The following is a 986-nucleotide window of genomic DNA, read 5'->3' on the forward strand; positions in this document are numbered from 1 at the left end:
ATGTCTGTGAACAAGCCGAGTACAAGCGTGATTCCAGGAGTTAGGAGTCAGCACTAGCCTTAAGCGTCTGAGAAGCAGACAACCAGGGATATTTTTCTTAATTCCACCAAGTCCATTTTTATATTTTTCTTCCATCTCTTACATGACTGCATTGCTCTAATTTGTATCATTTATATTTTAAAGAAAATAATGGACATGGTGCAGAATTTTAAACAAAAGTGATAGCAAATGAGCAATGCTTGTATACTGTATACTGTTCCTCTCAATAAAGCTTTATAAGTCAATAGTACAACTATGTCAGCTATCCTGTATATACATATATCCATAATTTTCCCCTTATTTCTTTTCTCTCATCACAGTTGCTCTTTACTTTTGATCATATTCTACGGTTTTACTAGATTTCACATGAGAATATATTCTGAATACAAAAGGCAATAATTCACCATCTTCAACGCAGATATTACTGCTGAGAATTTTTCTGTCAGTTTTCCTATATTTGCTACCAGTGGAGTCAACAAAAAAGAACAAACCACGTTGTGAGGTGTGACTTCCGGGAATACAGTGCAGTTCAGGCGACATCACACTTCATGTCTCAGAGCACCGCCAAGGTGCTCAGCTCAACACTGAAGTGAAGCATAAATGTGGGGCTCCTGGGCACTCCTTTGTCTTATGAGTGTGACTCTTCTGAACGTAATGCAGGTGATACCAGAGCATGCCTGCGCTGATAACTAGTCATTAAAAATTCTCTGTGGAAACTTGCATTGCTTACTACATCTTCAAGTCCTGGAGTTTAACACCAGTATTCTAAATCTGGAAATCCAGTGCACACCTATGCATTTACATGTTTACTAAAGTCATGAAGTCTATGAATCCCAAATTCCCACACACCCCAGTCTCATGACACTAATGTATGGAATACAAACACAGCCCACATACATTCTTCATGCCTACTTGGGCGTGCAGCAGAGCACATATAATTAAACAAT

The sequence above is a fragment of the Chinchilla lanigera genome, unplaced genomic scaffold, assembly GCF_000276665.1.
Source record: "Chinchilla lanigera isolate Chin_1 unplaced genomic scaffold, ChiLan1.0 scaffold00263, whole genome shotgun sequence".
In the NCBI taxonomy this organism is placed as follows: Eukaryota; Metazoa; Chordata; class Mammalia; order Rodentia; family Chinchillidae; genus Chinchilla; species Chinchilla lanigera.